Here is a 20,638-nt window from a genome sequence, read left to right on the forward strand (position 1 = left end):
AATTAGTTTTTAAGAATTGATACATTTAAAAAAACACATTGTTTGTACATGTGGTGGTGCAGATGAATAATACTTTGCGGCACTCGTACGCCAAAAACTATTGATTTTATGAAAAAGTTATCAATACATAAATTGTAGGAAATTTTTTCTAGTTTAATTTTGTAGATAAATATTTTTTCGTAAAATGCGTCGGAACAGAGATATTAATAAAAAACCGTTTACAAACAATATGTGTTGTACAAACAGGTTAGTTTCGGTAGGTTCCTGTTTCTGATGTTATATGTGTTATGTTATATGTTCCACCGTGTCCTCCGGGCGGTCTTCGCAGTGATGACACCCGGGCGTTTCCTCCCGCCCAATCAAAAACAGGATCCTACCGAAATTCCTGTGTCCGGTAAGCACCTGCGTCAGGCGGTAGGTGAGGACGCCATTTCGCCTCTCTAGCCACTCCTCAAACAGGGGACTTACCTCTGCAATGACAGCGAGCCCAGCCCTCGGTTGCGACAGTCGTTGCTACACAACACACATTTTTTGTACACGTGGTGGTGCAGATAAATAATACTTTGCGGCGCTCGTACGCCAAAAACTATTGATTTTATGAAAAAGTTATCAATACATAAATTGTAGGAATTTTTTTCTAGTTTCATTTTGTAGATAAATATTTTTTCGTAAAATGCGTCGGAACGGAGATATTAATAAAAAACCGTTTTTAGGCGCCATTTTTTCAATATGGCGGCGCGAGCGGCGGTTGTACGAGGTGGCAAAGTTGAAATTCGAAAAGAGCATACCCAAATCTATAAATTCACCAATTTTCAAAACTCCCGGAAAACTTTCCAGGTAAAACTACCAAATGACTGGACTATAAGGCTACTTCACTAAAGGAAGATATTCAACCCGTTGAACCTAATCAGCAGAAAAGTGATAATTCTGAACTGATGTGTGCTGCATGTGGTCAAAGTCTTACTCCCAACAACACTGCTTGTTTGTTGGAGCACCAGCAGGTATATAATAATATGAAATAACATATTTATAGTAATTAGCTTCTAAAAACGCAATGCAAAGAGTAATTACAATTTTATGTTGCTAAATGTAAGACACTAATGATGTTGGCTCTACTAACAACAAAAGGATCCTGGTTTTTCCATTCTCTACTCCAGTGAACAATAAATATATTTAGTATTTTTGGAAAGGTCTTCAGTAAAAACCAATCCTTGTGTGTCAAGATTTATTCTCTAGCCTGGTCATGTTTTGCGCAATTTATATCTATCATATGTAAATGCTTAATTTTGAATTACATGAATGTTATTTATTTACAGACACCTTCCATGAATGAAGTTTGTGAAGTTTGCTGGGGCCAAGTATGCAATTTGAGCTTCTATGTTCCAGATGGTCTATGTTGCTTCAAGCTAAAATAAAGTCCTGCCACTCTTCTCCTAGAACTTATTTTGTTTTCATAGTTGCAGAAACAAATATGAATAGCCGGGACACAATCAAAAGTGATTGCTGTAATTGTATTGTAGGTTTAAGAACAGTGGGATGCTGCTCACATGTTATGAGCATTCTTTGGTATTTGAGTTATGCTTGCCATGAGGGTATGACCCGACCTGCCCCTTTCTTGGATGAAGTAATATTAAGAACCAATCAAGTAATTATAAGAAAATAAAGTAAATGTATTCCTACAAAAACTAAGTTGTTTTATTTACCTACGCTCAAAACTCCATCAGCACTTAATCATTATCAAACTATTGTAGACCGCTGCTGGACATAGGTCACTCCTTAAGCACCCTACTGAATGGGTAAATTCTCATGTCAATTTATCAACTTCCTACATTCTTTTTCACTTAAACAATGTTTATGTGCTTAGTGCTTACACGTGATAAAGAACAAAGGGTAATGTTGGGACCACCTCTCAATAGTAATGAGACACCCTTCTATAGATAAATATTCTCAAACTGAATAAACTTACTAAAGTACTACAATTAAGGTCAAAAGTCGGGTTTCGGAGTTATACTAGGTAAGTACCTTTTTTATGCAATAAGTTGGTAAACGAGCAGACGGATCATCTGATGGTAAGCAATCGCCGCCGCCCATGTACACCTGAGGCGTTAGAAGTGCGTTGCCGGCCTTTTGGGGGTTCGGAATTTAAGGGTTGTTAGGGAAGGGGTAATTGAACCTCACTCACTCAACGAAATACAACGCCAACGCGAAACAAACTCTAGACAATGATGATAGTAGCTTACTTTATTATAAGATAAATGTTCCATAAGTCATTTCTTATCTTCCTACTCTTTCTCCTTCCGAAACATGAAGGAGATTTGCTATGATGGTCACCCATCCACACACCAAAGTCGGCAAGGGTTGCTTAACCTTGGCGATTGACCTTTGCTTTTGATATTATTAACAACAAGCTTCTCTACTAGCCCATACCTACTATATGTATATTCTACCTTATAAATAATATGAAAATCTTGTAAAATATCCATATTTACAGAATATTCCCATTGACCATAGACTAACCTAACCTCAAACATAAAACTGGTTATATCTCTTATCTCCCAGCTTCTAAAAATCTGAGAATTTTTATAGGGCTTTCCTATCATGTTTACTACCAATTAAACCCAAAAATATTCGGGAACACGAAAATTTTTTGCTGTACGAAACTCCCATACAAACCTGCCATTCTCCTTTCTGTGAACATGTATGAATAGTGTTTGAAATCAAATACCATTGACTGGCAATTGGAAATTAATTGATGCTGTTTACTGGCTTCTATTGAAAACTGAGAGCTATGTTTATTGAACTGTGTACGTAATGTTAGGAAGTCTTTGTACACTGATATGTATTTGACGAAGGAGAAATCTACGTGGTGTTTTGAAAAAGTGTGACGTCATCATTGCTGACGTCACAGTTGTTGTTCTCACGATGGTCACCCATTTTGGGGCTTAGAAAAACTTCACGAGTACTGTAAACTTAGTTTATTCAACTCCCAGAGAGGTCCGTACTGTACGGCGATCGGAGTGCAACTGCCACGATTGACGACGGGGCCTTCTCTACGTCCCCGACTGGGGGCGTGAGGACGCGCGATCCAGGCCGAGGCCTGTTTCGGCGGTCGCTTGTCGCTGCCCGCAACTGCGGGCGAGGGGTTGGAGTAGTCGGGCCCCGCGAGGGGCCCGATGCGATGTCAAGTCCGTGTTGTGGCGCCGCTAGCGGCCGCGCTCAAGCCGGGCTGGCCCGGCGAGCAGCAGGCGGGTAGCGGCGCGTGGTCAAGTCCGGTGGGGGAGCCTCTACCGCCCCGCCCTAGCTAGGGCGGGCGGGAGGCTCATGTGGCTGCGTCAGGTGGGTCGGTCGGGGCGACCAGGTCTCGCGGCAGACCGTATCCGTCGGGGGGGCGCCGATGGTATGGCGCCAGCGCCCGAAGGTGGTCGTGCTGCGACTTGCTGGCGCGCTCGAACATATTTGTGCTCAGGCGCTGCACGAAGTCGTCGACGCTCTCTACGCCGAGGTCTCTCGATATGGTCGCGTTCCGTACGAAGCGCGGGGCCTTGACTATGGTGCGCAGCGTTAGTGATTGCTGCGCACGGAGGCGTTTCTTGTTGGATTCGGACACGAGCGCGTACCAGGCCGGGGCGGCGTAGGTAAGCCGTGTCCGAATGTAGGCCTTGTAGATGCCGAGCTTCGCACGGAGCGGCAGCGACGAGTCGAGGACCGGGCGCAGGAGGTGACGGGCGGCGCGCGCCTGAGCAACAGCCTGCTGCACGTGGGGCGTCATGGACAGGGAGCGGTCGATGGTCACGCCGAGGTATTTAACTCTCGGCGCCCACCGTATTGGCTCACCCATCAGAGTCATGGTGTCCGGCTTCATGATCCCCACGGCGAGCGCTTGAGTCTTGGCCACGTTCACAGCCAGTCTCCACTTCTCCAGCCAGTCAGGGAGTGCATCTAGGGCGCGCTGTAGTTTGACTACTGCGTGCCGGGCGTTCAGCGACGTCGTGTAGAGCGCCGCGTCGTCCGCGTAGAGGGCGAGCTTGGCGCCGTCCACGACGGGGATGTCGTCCGTGTACACGCAGTAGCACACGGGTGAGATGCAGCTTCCCTGGGGCACGCCGGCTTGGATGCCGCGCTCAGTCGACAGAGAGCCTTCCACTGCCACTTGGAAGGTTCTGCCGTGCAGGAAGGTGGCCACGATCTTAACTAGTCGACGAGGAGTAGTAGATGTGGCCAGCTTGCTGAGCAGGCCGGCGTGCCAGACGCGGTCGAACGCCTTCTCCATGTCGAGGAATACTGCAGCGGCCCGCTCGCGCTTGTTACGCGCGGCGGCCAGGTCGTGCAGTACCCTCGCGACTTGCTGGGTCGTGGAGTGTTCGGCCCTAAAGCCGAACTGTTCGCCGCGTGGCTGGAGGTGTGGGCGCAGGTGCAACAGCAGCAGCTTCTCGAAGAGCTTCGAGACGGTATCGAGGAGCGTGATGGGGCGATAGCTCCCCGGCAGCAGCGTGTTCTTCCCCTGTTTGGGCAGCATGATTACTCTGCCGAGCTTCCACTTAGCCGGGAAGTGTCCGGTGCGGAGGATCCCGTTGAACAGCCGCGTCAGCGTCGCGATTCCTCGCGGCGGCAGGCGGCGGAGGGCCTCATTGGGGATGCCGTCCGGACCGGGTGCCTTGCGTAGTGGGGCTCGGAGAGCCATACGCCGCACCAGGCCAGGGGAGAACACGATGGGGTCCTCATCGGGGAGGATCGGCTGCTCCAGGTACCGTTCGACCTGTTCTTCGATGGCTGCTGTGTGTTGCACGTTGCGGGCTGGGTTCGGCTGGAATGAAGCCTCCAGGGAGTCGGCGAAGAGCTCCGCGCGGTCCTCGGCACGGTAACGGGGGGTTCCGTCGCCGGCCAGTAGGGGCCTAATCGGAGCCGGCTTCCCTGCGAGGCTGCGGCACAATCGGTGAATGCCCGACCAATCATCTGTCGCTCGCTCGATGGCGCGTTGCCACGACTCGCCCGCGTGGTTTGCCACAGCGGACGAGATCTTCGCAGCCAGAGCGTTGAGCGAACTCTTCATGGTCGGGCAGCGGGTCCTTTGCCACGACCTGCGAAGTCTCCTCTTCCTCTCGATCATGGCGAGTATGGAGGCCGGGAGTGGTGTCGGCCTCCTAGGCGTCGCGGTGCTCGCCGTCTGGGCCTCGTCGAGTGCGGCCTGTGTGGCCGCGGCGAAGTCGTCGGCGAGGCGGTCCACGTCCGCGGGCGTGTCGACGCGGTAGGACGGCGAGTTCCGCGCCATGTGCGCGGCGAAGGTGCGCCAGTCCCGCCGTGGGCGAGGAGGAAGAGGTCGCAGGTGCTGCGGGATGTCCTCGAGAGTCAGACACACCGGTTGGTGGTCTGACAGGAGATGGTCGTCCAGGACGTCACAGTTGACCGTCGCGGTGATGCCGCGCATGACGGCCAGGTCTATGACGTCGGGTAGCTGCAGCCGGTTGCCTGGGTAGTGGGTGGGGGCCTCTGGGCCCAGTACCACGTAGCCGTGGAGCTCTGCATCATCGAGGAGGCGAGTTCCCTCTCTGGTATTTGTGTTCGCGTTCCATGCGGTGTGCTTCAGGTTGAAGTCGCCGGCCACCACTGTAGGCAGCGGCGAGTCCAGGAGGACGCGGACGTCAGCCACTGCAAGACGAAGTTGTGGTGGCCTGTAGAACGCGAACACTCGGGTCGGCTGGTGGTTGATGCAGATCTCCACGCCCAGCGCGTAGGCAGCAGTTAGTGTGGGCACCGGCAACAGCTGGTGGACGATTCTTCTCCTGACCAGGATTGCCAATCCCCTGTAGGCAATCCCTGATGGCGAGACGTGGTCCTCCCGGTAGATGTGGAAGCCGGCGAGTTTCAGCTTGTCCACCGGTCTGAGGTGCGTCTCGTTGATCAGGGCTATGTCAGCTTGCCGCTGGTCTAGCAGCAGCTTCAATAGCCTGGTCTTCTCGGGGGACATCCCGTTGGCGTTCCAGTAGACAATTTTAAGGTGCCGCTGGTCCATCGCAGATCAGTGCCTTGATCGCGTCTAGGAGCAGCGGCACCGGGTCGCTCCGCTGCGTGACGAGCGCCGTCACGATCCCCTGCAGGATGTGGACGACGTCGTTGATGGTGAGTGTGCGGGCGGACTGCGCAGGGGTCGGCTGTGTTGCCGGCCGTGGCGCAGCCGTGCGCCTCGCCGGGCGCGCAGCGGTGGCAGCGGAGGTGGCAGTGGTAGTGGTGGCAGCGGGGGCGCGGGGGCGCCGGTGGGAGCAGCAGCGGGGGCGGCAGCGGGGGCGCGGGGGCGCCGGCGGGAGCAGCAGCGGGCTTGGGGGCGGCGGCGGTTGGCGGGGGCGCCTTCTTGCGCCTGCGCCTCTTGCGTCGCCCGCCTCCCGGCTCGTTTGCCGCGGCCATTAGAGAGCCAGGGGCGTTGTTTTCGCCCCTTGGCTGTGCGGCTGCTGGTTTGGCGGTGGGGGCGGCGGCTGTGCGCGCCACAGTGCCTGCCCTCGGGTTGCGCGTCTCGCGGCGGAACACGGGACACGACGTGTTGTTCGCCGTGTGTGCGCCGCCGCAATTCGCGCAGGTGGGCGGCTCCTCCTTAGGGCGGGGGCACTCGCTTGCCGGGTGTTCCTCGCCGCACCGTACACAGGCCATTGGCCGGTGGCAGTTGTGCGACGAGTGCCTGAACTGCTGGCATCGATGGCACTGCGCGGGGCCCTTCCTCCCGCGCCACGCTTCAATCTTGATCCCGGGCATACAGAGTAGCTCTGTTACCCCGTATATGCCCGGGATGGTGTTGTCCGCGCGCGCTACCTGGGCGTAGTACAGACACCCAGGTCGTCCTTGGCGCGCGCGGATGGGGCGGACGTATTCCGCGCCGTAGCCGGCGTCCTGCAGCGCCTCCATGATCGCCTCCGGCGGGGTGTCTACCGGTAGCCCGCGTATGGCCACCTTGACGCTTCGCTCCGCGGGGAGGGAGTAGGAGAACCAGGCAACTCCCTGGCTCTTCTCCAGGTCGGCTAGGTAGGCCTGGATCGCCCTGTACTCCTCGTCGGAGCGGGGCGTGAAGCGCACCCTCTTCCCAAAGGGGCGCGCGTTGGGCGCGTGTCCGAGCCGCCGCTTCAGGGCCGTGAAGTGCTCGACCCAGTTGGGGAGCTTCTCCACTATGAGCGGCGGGTAACGCGTCTTCTTGGGCGGGGGGGCGCACGGTGTCGTGGGCGAGCGCGGCTTCGGTGTCGGGGGCGCGGCTGGGGCGGGCGTTCCGGTGGTGGTAGCGGCGGCGGCGGCTGCGTACGTGGCTACGGGCGCAGCGCCGTGCAGCGGTGGAGCGAATGGTGGCAGGATGGGCGGTGGGCGGAAGGGCGGAGTGATGAAAACCGCCTTTCTCTTGTCCGCCGGCATCTTCGGCGGCGAAGGGAAGCGCCCCGGTGCGATGTTGGCCGGGGGCGCGCGATACATAGGCGCTGCGCGTGGGGGCGCGGCGCTGGGGGGCGCTGGGCGCATGGGCGCAGCTGGCGCCATTGCGGTCGGCTTCTTCTGAGGCCGTTGGGGGCGCGGCGGGGCCGCGGCGGGCTGCGGCTTCCTCGGCTTCTGTCCCGCGGGTAGTGCGGGGGCGGGGGCGCGAGGAGCGGTGGCGCGTGGAGCGGCGGCTGCGGTGGCGGCAGGTTGCGCCGCATCGGTGTCAGTATGCGGCCGTGGAGTCGGCCGCGGTATTGCGGACGGCGGGTGTGTCACACCGGCGTCACGAGTGACGGTGGTCGGGTGTGTGACACCCGCGTCCGGAGTGGCGGTGGTCGGCACCACGTCCATTGGTTCCGGCGTCGCGGTCGGCCACGCAGGTGGGGCCGTGCGCAGCGGAGGCGAGGGCGACGCCGGGGTGTCGGGTATGGAGGGGGCGGGGGAAGAATTCCTCCCCCGCACCTCCGGTGGCTGATGGGGTCGGCGTGGCACTGGCGACGAACCCTTGTATCGCCACGTGCAGCGTCCTGGTTTCGGTGGGGCGCAGGCGAGAGTTCTTAAAAACCCTCCCCCGCCCCGCCGGGCCGAGCTTGGAGGAGCGCGGCGACTGCTCGCGACCTCCGTGTGGCATCTTCGTTCGTAGGTAGACCGAAGACAGGTGTTTCGACAAAAGTAATTATTCGTCGGGTAGATGAAAAAATGTTGTTGTAAAATGTTCGGGGTGGCTGGTGGCGACACGTCAGCCGCTGACCCGCGCGGGGGACCCGCCGAGCCGGCACCCGGGGCTTGCCGCTGGTGGCAGACCGGGCACCGGACACGACGGAGGGCCTCGCGTGATCGGGGCAACGAGCTGAGCGCGCTGAGGTGTGAGCCAACCGCGACCGAGCAGCGGGTAGTCTGGATTTGCGGTCCGAGCGGTAGATAGTGCGGAGTACTTGAGACGTCCGCACTAGTTGGCTGCTGGCGAATCCGCCTCGATTGCCTACAGTGCGGGCGTATTTATAGGACTCGGCGCACGAGCACGTGCTTACAAGTTTTAGGTTAAGTATTGAAATTACAATGATAACGTTAATTTTACATCGTGTTAAACTTAAAATAATCAACTGATGATTAATAAACTGATTTTTAGGACAATCAAGTGAATTAACCAAACTTATTCTACTTTCTCTGATTAGTTGATGTGGTTGCGCCGACATATTTTATATTATTTATTTTGCGGAAAATCAGGGATTAGACAACAACTAATATTTTTAAGTACTGTACATGTATAGAAATGATATTACCAGAAAAAATATTATGACTATTTTCGTCATTATCTCAGTGTTTTAATGAATGTGCTCGTCAGTAATCCATTTATTTTTATTGTACTGCCACATCCGGCATTGATCTTATGTACGCGATTATTTTTGAAAAAAGAATAAAATAGAATTCCATATAAACCTTCGAAAACAGAACGCAAACCGAATACAAACATAACGGACAAAACAAACCTCAAACTATTCCAAAATCAAATACATATTCAGCGAGTTTTTATTAAAAATCGTGTCAAACGCTTTTCTCGAATCAAAAAAGTGAAAATAAAAAAAAATACTAGAAAAAATCTTGATTATATGTGCTCCGGCGCTAAATTGAATTTCTGATTGGTCGAAATCAAAACAAAGCTGGAATCGGTTCAGTGGCCGGTAACAAAAATAGGCCGGATTTGGCGTACCGTTTACACAGCCACCACGGAGAGAAAAAATATAAAAACAGATATGCCAGGAACGAATCTATCTCGTATCGAGGGAACAGTATGATTCATGTCGTTTGTTTGTTTGGAAGATAGTTGGGTTCAATGTTTTGTTTCTGCCTCTATGAAATAAAATAAAGTTGCATTGGAGACGAATTTGTAAATAAACGTTGGTTTAAAAACATTGGTCTATTTCAGAACATGAAGTTAAAACGACAAATCTAGTAAAGAAAACAATATCAACACACATATTTATCTCTATTTTGCACAAAAGTGGATTAAAGTATAAGATAAATATCATATAATTAATGATAGTAACACATTAGCAGAATCTGGACATACATTAAATTTATAAAGCAGACCACATTATGAAAGAAGCTACAGTAGCAATAAATAAAAATATTCAAAAGAAAGTGTAAAAAATACAAAATAAGTAAGCACGTGCCCCTAAAATGGGACATGTCTGTATGCATTGCAATCCAAACGGTTACTGGTAGAGAATGAATGCAAAAGAAAGACTAGACATGTTAGTTTTTCCAAGTTTCCAGATATAGCTGTTAGGACGTTGAATGGTTTCAGTTTTTCAGTATTCCACTGCAATGGAACTGAAGGATGTGTTTTTGAAAAGATCAAAGTGAGAACAGCTTTGCAGGGATTGAATTTTTCCAACAACATTTTTAAGAGTATCTGTATGTGTGTTCGTCATTTTTGTCGTGTTTTTAAGATCGCGTCGTAATATCTGCTGTGGTACTCTACGTTTTAATATTTTTGTATTATGTGCATACTATTGAACCGTAAGATGGATACAATATGTTATTAGTTAACTGCGCTTAACTTCTTGCCTAAAAATTGGTCTAATGATCAATTTTAACAATAATTTTGGCAGTAGTCTTAACCAAAGTTTACCCATCTCGAGAATCGTACTCGAGTTCTCATTCACAGTCACGTTATTAACCGTTTGACCAGTAAGACTAAAAACCACGGCCACACAATTCTTAGAAATAAAACCCGTATATGTAAAATCTAAATTTTCACTTGCAAACATACCAGTTTATCTAAATACGGAACACTGGACTGTAATGTTATCTTTCCTCTTATGGGAAAACATCACAAAGGCCTTCTAAATTTAGGAGCGTTCTCACAGATATGGGTTGAATTATCAAAATAAGCTGAGAAGCAGCGTGCGCGCACATTGTTCATTAATATGTTTACGTTATCTCGCCCTTACTGAGAAAGGTTGTGCTTGTTTACCAAGTGCTGTGGGATGGAGTCGAAGTGTTCTTTTAAATACTAATAAAAATGACTTCGTGGCTTAGGTTTGAATTATGGGGCAGGATAATGGGCATAAATATTTGTTTTTCCCTGAAGAACTTCTATATTTTTTGTCAGGAAGATGAGGAGTAAGACGAACCTAATACAAGAACAAGCAAAACTATTTGCTGTATGAACCTGTGCCTTATCCCTTATCTTTATAGATTTCAAAATGGCAAAATCCACTAGAACACTTTTAATCAGACTAACGAAGTAAACAAGGAAAAGACTTCAGAACAAATTGAACATTACATCCCCACTACCTAAACTATAGATGGCGCTAATATTTCAATAATGCACAAACGTGGACTTCATTTAGCTGAGTAGCCTAACACAAAGCTCGCATCACCTGACATAATCGTCGGACGACACCTAAGGGATGCGATGGACCGGTTCTAATTAAATCGGACATCGACAGAGCATTTCACATTGTCTTCACGGGAACTCGCTTCCATGAACATCGAGATGTCTGATGGTTGGGGAGAATTCCAATTCCTGTGATACGATGCTGATGGAATCTCCTTAGCTGCATCGTCGCTTTGTAAAACGCCATTTGCAGTTAGCGTTATAGTGTTGGTTGTTGTAATGTTATGCTCTTACATTTGACAGTCATGGAAAGACGAGGAAATTATGAAGTGAGAAAATATGAAGAACGATGAAGTATAAAAACTAAAAAACTAGGTTTTTTTACATTTGATGGTACCGACGTTTGACCGCTGATGGTAAGTGATGATGCGGTCTATGATGGAAGACATAAGTACATTTGAATATTGAAATAATTTTAATATTTACAATATCTGATTGATTCATAGTATATCTTTATTACGTAAGGCAAGCCTAGATCTATTTATAGCAAACATTCATTCTCAGAAGACGCAATGATAACCACAAAAATAATTAGACCTTAAGGGATTAAAAGCGTCTTGTATTTATAACGTAATAAAATACTCCGTTTCTAGAACTTTACTATCGTTTGAAGAATTTCCTTCCATCCTCCGTAAGGGCACAGCTGGTGCAGAGCTTGATTTTCCCTATTATTGATTACGCTGATGTCTGTTACTACGACCTGAATGCAGATCTGCTCAATAAACTAGACCGACTTCTAAATAACTGCATTCGATTCGTTTTCAACTTACGTAAATATGATCATGTTTCTGCACATAGACTGCAACTAAAGTGGCTGCCCATACGCTTGCGCAGGCAGCAGAGGGCATTAACCACTTTATTCTCTTACCTTATCTCTCCTTCTTCACCTAATTATCTTGCTTCTTACTTCCAATATTCTTGCGCCAACCACACTAAATTTCTTCGCTCGTCTCAAAATCGACACCTTCAGTGTGTCTCTCATCGCACTGACTTCCTTCACTCTTCTTTTTTCATTCAAGCTGTTCTTCTGTGGAATGCGCTCCCCAAGGAGATCAGAGTGGCAAAAAATCGCAGTTCCTTTAAATTTAAAGTCCGCGAGCATTTAATGAGAGATTGGCAGACTCAAGACAATTGAGGAAATTGAGGAAACTTATTTCTCCATTATGTGTATGTATATGTATGTAATGTGTATTACATGTATTGTATGTATTGTATGTATTATATATGTATATATATATGTATTATATATTGTATTGTATTCTTATATTATTATGTATTGTACATTGTATTTTTATATTTATTCTTTTGTGCCTGTGTTTTGGCTTCGCATCGATCCGCTTCATTTCTCTGCACCACCCAATGGTTGACTGTTAGAGAATGCCTTAAGGCATTAAGTCCGCCATTCACTGTATTTTTATGTGATGAAGAAATAAATAAATAAATAAATAAATAAATACATAAACCCTTACCTTCAAAGAAACAAACACAAACAAGACTAGAATTCTATTTCTAGATCTTCTAGGAACAAGTCATTAAGTCCCTGTAATCTTATAACTTAGGCTTTGAATGTATCTGTTTATTGTTTAAGTTCAACACACAGACGGACATACAGAATTCATCCGAAGCTCCCTTTGCCTTCGACGAATGGTTCCGAGTAATGACGGGAAGCGTGCAAGGAATGAATGGTAGCTTTCCAAATGTTTTGATGTTCAGTATATTGATTGCTGTTATAATTTATGCGTGCTGCTGATCTGTAGCAGTTCAGTCGTTAACGCTGATTTATTTATACTGAATGTCTGTTTTCTGGATTTTTATTGGGTGTTTCTATTGACTCCGCAGCAGTTCCATCTAAATAGTAAAAGTTAATGTTTTATTATGGAACTTGATGAATTGATTACGTATTTTTATTTATTTTCTGATTAAATAAAGATACTTATGCAACACTTTTTTCCAGTTAGTGAAGACAATAACTTTGACTGCACGGTTGGTGCGGTGGCTGGGAAACTAGCTGCCAGGTTACGTTGTCGCGAGTTAGATTTCCGCAAGATTTTTTTAAGCAAGTTTTTGTGTGATCCGAAAATCGTTATTCCTGTGAACTTGTAGATTTGTAAACGTACCTACGACACAAGAGGAAATCATAATGCAATGATTATTAATAAATAAGATGTTTTAAACTGCGCTACATAATATCAAACATTTAATATGTATGTAGATAGATTTTATATGATTAATGACCTAGGTTGGAACCAAGCTATTAGCAATACTCAGATCAACGAACTAGTATTAAATTGAGCTGTCAAAGTTATATTACTAACGCAGAGCAGACGTGCATTTGACCGCACTCATTTAACTTATAATTAGGTTTTATTCTTTGATGAAGCTATCAAAATATTAATCGGTCGAATTGCTGAAATTTGCGTAAATTCTAATCATATTGATTGAACGGTTGACGTAGTGCATAATTGCTAGCTGGTGAGTATATTATTGTCGTGTGTTTTCGCAAGGAATTACGCACATCACGCCTTTTATCCGCGAACGGGTAGGCAGAGGTGCACATTATGGCACGTAATGCCACTGTACAATACCACTTTTTACAATTTATGTTGTAAGTCTTATGTGGTAGGTGGTGACCCAATTGCCATAACCGGTCACATTTCTAGACTCCGTTCTACTACTGAGAAATTTTCTAAAACCAGAAAAATGCCCGCAATACTTCGCCCGACCCGGGAATAAAACACGAGACCCCTTGCCTGGCACTAGCACTTGCAACTACGCGGCCAACAAGGCAGTCGAGATAGGCAGGTGTACGTATATTTTGCATAGATCGTTAAATAGCTATTTAAGAAATGGTGTATAATGTGGCCTGGACTTCTTACCTTTTAAGAGAAAGCATTTTTTTTAATAACTACCTACCTTACAAGGCAACGTCTTTTTTAGAAAAAATACATTTCACGAAAATACTCATTAGACCTTTTTCTTCTTTTATTTTCTTGACACAAAATAAATCAGAGATAATGTTACCCTGTCCACAACTACGACTTATCACAAACATCACAAATGATCCCAAAAAAACCCACCAGATAAACATGGGCGCGAAACGCAACGCAACATAAACAGACACACATGCTACCTTACAATAAACAGATCATTGTACCCTGCGTGCGCGCAGCTGGCGTGCGTCGCTTTTTTCAAACTACCCACATCAAAACCATCCGGTAGTAACTTTTTGTGTAACTGATATAGCTAACGTTGTTTGTATTCCAATTAGTTTTTGGTAACACTGTTTAAATAAATTATTAATAATTACATTTATTATTTTTAACCGACTTAAAAAAATAAGCAAGTATGTTTGTTCGCGTTTATCTCGTAATTGGATGAACTGATTTTATTGCGGTTTTTTAACTTGAAGCAGTACCCTTAGTACGAGTTTGTTTTACGTTGAATGAGATCGAAACGAGAGCGCGTTCGCTCTGATTGGTTGGTTTTTTCAAGCCCGCCAATCAGAGCGCCGCACGCACTTTTGTTTCGATTACTTCAAACTCGTACTAAGGGTACAGATTTTTTTAGTACATTGGACGACCTGAAAATGGTTCCCTTTTTTTTCAAAAACGTGGTTTATAAAAAATATTATTATTATACGAGTGGAGTCAATGAGCTTCTGTTTAACGGGTTTAATTAAGTCGCAAATGGTTTGTGGAGAGTATCTTTTTAGCCTTAATTAGGTTTCGAGTTACTTCATTAGAGATTTCCTTGATAGTTTCTTCGGTGAATTTTAATGTCGCTGCTGGGTTCGGGTTGATTTTTGCTTGCTTATTTAAATAACGGTTGCGTTTTGTAAAGAAGCTTGAGATTGCTTGAGTATAATCAGGTCTTTATGTTTTGGAATTTCTTTGTTTTTTTGCATTAGTATACTTAATGGGTACAACTTTGTAAGCATTAAAATTATATTTTTTTCTAAATCCATAATTATCTTTCTCCTCTTATGTCAAGTTTCTTGGAGTCATAGTCATAATAAACTTGTTTCTTAGGTTTGAATCCTCTTTTAAGTATCTTCTCTCACATTTAAAGTAGCAAAAAAGTGAGTACAGATCTTTCCCACTGAATGCACATTTGAATATCTCAAACATATTCATCACATGTTTGATTAAACAACATACATGTTATTTCGCTGCCGATAAAACATTGGTTTATATTTCACACGCTGTTTGACGGTACAAGCTAATTCTGAAATGTCAATGACCAGTTACACTTCCTTTCTTGTGCATCTGCAGGGCACGCATATTTTAAGGCATTGTTTTCCTCTGTTTCTTTGTGTGTAATACTTTTTTAAAATGATGTGACGTACTGAATACGTCCTAGACCTGGGTACGTCCACGTCCTAAAACTGTTACCAACCACCGAGGAATGGGCAACTGCGATCCCCAAGCCTGTTGCCAAAAGTGGGGATTATGGTAACTCCCCAAGGAGGAGGCCTTTGTTCAACAGTGGACGTCTTTCGGCTGATAATGACGTACTGAATTTTTATTGGTTATGTTATTACTTTCATGGCTTTCCTTGTTATTTTCTGATAATTTCAGAATCAAACACTTCAAATACTATCACTGGGCTCATGTATTGTATTCGCGACTTTCTCTTCTACAATCAACCCTATAACAAACTCGACCAACGTTTAAACACCCTCTACAGAATTAATTTCATTGAAATCGGAATCAGCTTTAAGAAAGTACCCACTAGCGTAAACATTTTCCCTTACTGCAGTCGTACTATGGGGTGCTAAAACATTATGTGCTGTTATCTAAGTTGCCAAGTACTTAGGTAATGATAAGGAATTGTTTGAAAGTGGGTGACAATGGCCTGCATAACGAGTAGCGCCATCTGGTGATAGCGATTGAGACTAATTTTAACCTTTGAATGAAGTGGAACGTTTTGTAGATAATGGCGCTCGCATCTGAACAAACTGTCGATTGGTATTAAAATGTTTCGTTGAGTGGGCTTATTTTGTTTAGTTGAATTTTGTTGTGGAGTTATTTGGAATTTAAAGAAAATGTTCCTCATTTAAACAGTATCAGTTATAGTATCAGTTTGTTTAAGGATTGTATTTCGTTTTGGTATCTTTTTATTGGATTAAGCCCGCTACTACCTCCCAAACCGATGCAAGTCTTGTAAGCTAAGATCTACAGTAGATACAACCATGAAAACACCGGAACACTGAAGTCTGGCGCGTCCCAAGGACATGAATAACTGTCTTGGATCCCACAACGAAATAAATCAGAAGAAATAATTAGAGAAGAAGAAAAACTTCGTTTCAGTGTCATGAAACATTTTAAATTAAGTAAAATAGGAAAACACAGTAATGCTCATGTACGTATTGTATAAAATTAAATTTAAACTTATCGTATACCTGTAAATACAAGTACATATTAATAAAGATACTATAAGTAAATTCTCAAATACTTTATTTTACCAAATCGATAAGAAAAAGACATAACAAATTCCCATCATAAGGATAGAAACATAAAAAAAAACACCATAAACCCTCGTTCAAACCCATAAATACATCCCTGACACATCCTCGTTAGCTAATCCCACAGTTTGAAACTAACCTCTAACTCTTACGAAAGGACAGATGTGCAATTATATATAGACATAAAGGTCACATGTCAGGATTTATGAAAACTGGATAAGCAGGATTATAACCGCTGCTCCTAATCCCATTAGCAGGGATGAATGGATACGAGCTACGAACTTTTTTGGGAGTTTTTACATTTTTTATAAAGGTCGTGTTAGTCTATTTTTGTTTAGCTCTCATTATGTTCTTGTTGAATGGTGGCTTTGTAAATTTTATTTTGTCTGCCTGGATGATAATAGGCGCTACTTGGATATTTATGTCTTGAGTTGTTTGGCTATGGTTTTCTTTATGGTATAATTTTTATGGTATAAACCGGTAAATAAGCAGACGGATCAGCTGACTGTAAGCCACCTGTAAGAAGCATTACAAGTGCGTTGGTGGTGGTGGCCTTTTGGGTAGGTTAAATTAGGAATTTAAGGGTTGTTGGAAAATTGGGGATTGGGAAGGAGGTTATTGGGCCTCCGGTAACCTTGAGTGAGGTTACCGGAGGAGATAACGAAACTCGACGCAAGCGTTGTTTCACGTCGGTTTTTTGTGAGAGCGTGGTACCACTCCGGTCGAGCCGGCCCATTCGTGCCGAAGCATGGCTCTCCCACACTCAACGTATAATGTATACATTATAATTTTATTCATACTGTATCCTACTTACACTATTAAGTACTTTTATCTAAGATATTATTTCCAGCAGCTAAAAGAAAAAGTATTTAAGCTGTTGAAGAAAGGATGTTTGTAGTTTCGTGTCTTATCCTCATTTTAAACTACTTTGGCTTCCACCATTAAAGCAGTAATTTACCAGGGAAAAAAGAACTCTAATTAGACAAAGAAAAGGTGCATAATTGATAGAGATAAGTGCTCGTGAATAGGAAAACACTATTCTTGTACTTTAAAAACTTTTAACTGAGGCGAAGATAGATTAAATTAAATTTGAAAATTAGTCAACATTATAAAGTCTGAATAACTGTTTTAACAAATAAAATATCTTGACTTTGTACACGAGGTTATCGTAAAGTGTGGATTGTCGTGTCAGCGATGGGTGTCAAAAGCATCGACACCCATCTTAGGAGGCTGGCGTGGATCAAAGGCCTGATACAGAAGGCAGTTCTCCTGCAAACAGCATGTATTGTGAGGAGGTTTCTGTTTCTTGAGCCCTAATCATCGATAGCTTGGACCATCCTCTCGTTACTGGTCGGATCCTAAAATATTATTTTTTTTTGTTTTTTCAAGTAATATTTCAAAATGGAATTTTAGAAAATTTTAAATAAATTAATGGCCTAACATTTATTTCATAAAAAGCGGATCAGTCGACCAACGAGACAGTCAACAATAGTGGTTCTCAGAAATCTCTTTCACAAAATATAAATTACTATTTCTAGACCATTACATCAGTACAACACATCCTTTGTTACATTTGGTAAAAAAAAAAAAAAAAACAGCTAACATTCATTTTTATAAAATAATATTCTTAGAAAACTAATTCGCTGACTTTGAATCTAACCGACTTTGTAAAACAAAGTGATTCTGAGTATTCGCCACTGACTTACTGTTATGAGTGGTAACACATTATTATTTTAGTAAAAGCTTCCTTAATTAAATGTGTGTGGATTTTAACTTCTTTTCTTTTTGTTGGCTGGGTATGAACATGTTTTTACTTGGATAATGAAACGTACTTACGAGCTAGAAGCAAGATAGACAACGCAATTTATATGCGCTAACTCAAAAAGCGTACTTTACAGTAGATGTTTAAAGGGAAAAACGTGAAACTTTTACATTAATTAAGATACTTTTTTGAAATTTGGTATGCTTAATATATAATTTATTCATTGTAATATCTCATATTTATATTTCCTTAATTATTTCTATTTTTTGATTTAGCGCAAGTTAGCCGTATATAAACGTAATTCATCAAAAAAAAAATTACATCTTATACACGTCTAACTTATGTTAGCGTAGTGTAGTACGGGACGTCGTAGTGCATGATCAATCATCTGAAATATTTCAATATTTTTATAAAGAACATGTACTTACTTACAAAAAGAATAGTCAACGTACCATTAATAAACTAAATAATACGTTAACACATAAATATTTACTATGTAAAAGTCGCTAAGTCGTTCATTTTACAAACGAACAAGTATACACACGAACGCACTAAACTACGCTAACTATGAGTTAGCGCAGTGTTGCACAGATTTTGACCAAAGTGATGACTCCGCTAATAATAGTTGGCGTAAATAAATCGTGTGAAAAAAAAGTACCTTTACTTAGCGTTTTATAAGATTTGTAACTTTCTTATTTTTGCATATTTCTTCTTAATTTTTTTTATGACGTATGTAAACAAATTTTAAGCAACTTGGCATAAAAGTTTTTTCCAAATTTCGAGTTAGCGTATATAAATTGCTGGTGTCGATTTACAACGGGATCTCAATCATGTTAAATTTAAAGCTACTAGCAGCGGTAATGTAATAAAATGAAATGAAATATGAAATGAAAAATGAAATGAAAATGAAATGAAAAATGAAATGAAAAATGAAATGAAAAATGAAATGAAAAATGAAACGAAAAATGGAATGAAAGATGGAATGAAAAATTATATGAAAAATGAAATGACAATATAAAAAATATAAAAAGTTTACATAAAACTTCTGCCAAACTGCAAGGCAGTTTGTTTGCAGAATAGTAAGGTACTTCTGTATTTAAGTCGGACAAGTCAACTGTGAAATAGTCCAAAATATTATTATTCAAAACTTAGCACAGAATATTGTAGCAACAGTGTAGCTACAGTATTCAAAATCTACATGCCCAGTGTCCAAGGCATAGCATGAAGATGTGCCGCAACAATTACACGGTCTGCCACGCCGAGCCATGTTTGATGCCCCGTGCGTAAAGGGTGACATTTGTGCTTAGAAAGTGGCGCTAGTGTCGATTTTGGACTGTCTGGTGTTCGGTTTTAGGTATATTTTTGATTGCGTTTGTGGCTTTAACAGTAGCCTCTTACCACAAAAAATGCATTGAATAATTATATAAAATTATTTATTGGCACGCTTACCGCCGTACTCAGAGTAATTTAATGGTTAGGTACTTAACCTAGTCCTTAGTGATTGTTTTCAATACAAAATTGTTACTAAGGAATAGTTTGAGTAATCATTAAATGTCTCTAAGTGCGGCAGTTAGACACTATTACAGATGTCATCTATTAAAATAATCACGTATATAATTTTGTTCTTCAGAAATGCTTAGAAAATTAAATAGCTCAATACAAATCACCAATTACTTTAGGCAACATCCCTACCCTACAATGAAGTTAGTAGTACTTCGAAAATAAACTCTTTCACCAAAAGTACATGAATTGTAAGGGATTCGTAAAGGAATTTCATTAGAAAATTCCTCGTGATTAAGTACGAACCGCAATGCCAACTTTTTAGACCTTCCAATAAGGGTTAAAAAGGCAACGTTTTCTGCTTAATCAAATCTCTTTTGACCGTTTTCATACAAAACATCGGGGTATATTAGAGTCCTGAATTAATAGGATTTCGACCCTTAACATCTACGTTGATTAGCGTTCTAACCAAAAGTCACTGTTTTACAATATTCGACTTTGTTAAACTGGGATTAGAGGATTATTTAGATAAACGTGTTTTTAATAACACAGTGTTGCATTTTAAATTGGACTTTATGGCTTTTATTTTTTGAGTTCAATTTTAAATGCATTGTCAGTTTGAATTTGTGCGGTAAGTTTGTTAAGTTAGTCTTTAAAAAAAATATTATGTCGAAATGATGCAAATAGAAAGAAAAATAAAGTTTTCAGTCTAAATATAATTACTAAAAGTAACTTTAGTCAATAAGATAGAGCTAAAGATTTCCGCGCTTTCGAGTATTTTCCTTTAAAACATTAATAGATTTTAATGAGTGTTTAACTCTTTCATTACGTTTTAATAATACTCAAAGACAAGTAATAACTAAAACAATGAACAAATCACATCATTACAAACATAAACATCATCACAAACAAACAAATTAAAACCTTATGATCAAAGACGTAAACTACTTAAAACAATAACTCAATCTTATTATGAAATCTCATTTCAACTTCAAATTAATGAAGTCCGAAGCTTTTCGATCTTAAGACCAACTTTAAAAGGCAAAATATGATGACAAACTAT

At 43.4% G+C, this 20,638-nt stretch overlaps 1 protein-coding gene and 1 long non-coding RNA gene across 2 annotated transcripts in view; one reads left to right on the forward strand and one right to left on the reverse strand.

Annotated features, from left to right (window-relative positions):
- LOC118275455 (hemicentin-1) overlaps positions 1 to 20,638 on the reverse strand; it is a 296,991-nt gene that overhangs the window by 65,690 nt on the left and 210,663 nt on the right. The window lies entirely within an intron of this gene.
- LOC126910952 (uncharacterized) lies at positions 883 to 1,841 on the forward strand. The gene is made up of 2 exons (XR_007705551.1): positions 883 to 1,001; positions 1,317 to 1,841. It is a non-coding gene; the product is annotated as an uncharacterized LOC126910952 (long non-coding RNA).

Source organism: Spodoptera frugiperda, chromosome 8 (genome assembly GCF_023101765.2).
Source record: "Spodoptera frugiperda isolate SF20-4 chromosome 8, AGI-APGP_CSIRO_Sfru_2.0, whole genome shotgun sequence".
In the NCBI taxonomy this organism is placed as follows: Eukaryota; Metazoa; Arthropoda; class Insecta; order Lepidoptera; family Noctuidae; genus Spodoptera; species Spodoptera frugiperda.